Raw genomic sequence first — 755 nt, forward strand, 5'->3', positions numbered from 1 at the left:
ATGCCAGAGTCTTGAAAGCTCCTAGAAACCAGGTGTTCTTAGGGCTGCACATGTGTGGTGATTCCATGAAAGTATTAGCGGAGAGCAAGCTAACCTTTAGAGAGAGACTGACTGCCCTTTGCTGTATCAGGTTATTTTAAAGATTTTATTCCTTTTTTGTGTGTATGACAAATCAGATCTGACTGGAGGAGGAGTACAGGAGGAGATTGCTCCTCCTTTTCCAGCAGAGTATCTGGTGGATTCAAACTGCATACTTCTGGGATTGCAGTGTAGCTTCTTGCCACTAGGCCACCAGAACTCCCTGCTGTATCAGTTTTGGTGTTTGTGACTAATGGCTGCTATGTGATTCTGGGCTTGTACCTCATTAGATGGTCTTGTGGATTATGGTGTCTGAACTACATATTGAAAAATTGAGAAGAGGCTTGAAAAGATGCTGGTGCTGGTGGTAGTGGGCTGTCGAGTCGCTTGCGACTCATAGCGACCCTCTCTGTACAACAGGCCTAAATTCTGCTCTGTTCTGTGCCAATTGCACTGTTTCCGATACACCAACCCTGATTACCCCAGTCACTGAGTCAATCCACCTCACAGAGTGTCCTCCCCTTCTGCGCTGTCCCTCCACCCTCTCAAGTATGATGTCCCTCTCTAAGGACCTGTCTCTCCTTACAACATGTCCAAAGTATGTCAGACAGAGCCCCAGAATTCTTGCCTCCAATGAGCAGACCAGTTTAACTCTCTCCAGGATGAATCTGTTTGTT

The 755-nt window shown here is 46.5% G+C and overlaps 1 protein-coding gene across 1 annotated transcript in view; it reads left to right on the forward strand.

The window, feature by feature from the left end:
• DGCR2 (DiGeorge syndrome critical region gene 2) overlaps positions 1 to 755 on the forward strand; it is a gene marked incomplete at its 3' end in the record, with an annotated part of 130,265 nt that overhangs the window by 79,962 nt on the left and 49,548 nt on the right. The window lies entirely within an intron of this gene.

This window comes from Elephantulus edwardii, unplaced genomic scaffold (genome assembly GCF_000299155.1).
Source record: "Elephantulus edwardii isolate Elephantulus edwardi_28Jun2011 unplaced genomic scaffold, EleEdw1.0 scaffold00424, whole genome shotgun sequence".
Taxonomy (NCBI): domain Eukaryota; kingdom Metazoa; phylum Chordata; class Mammalia; order Macroscelidea; family Macroscelididae; genus Elephantulus; species Elephantulus edwardii.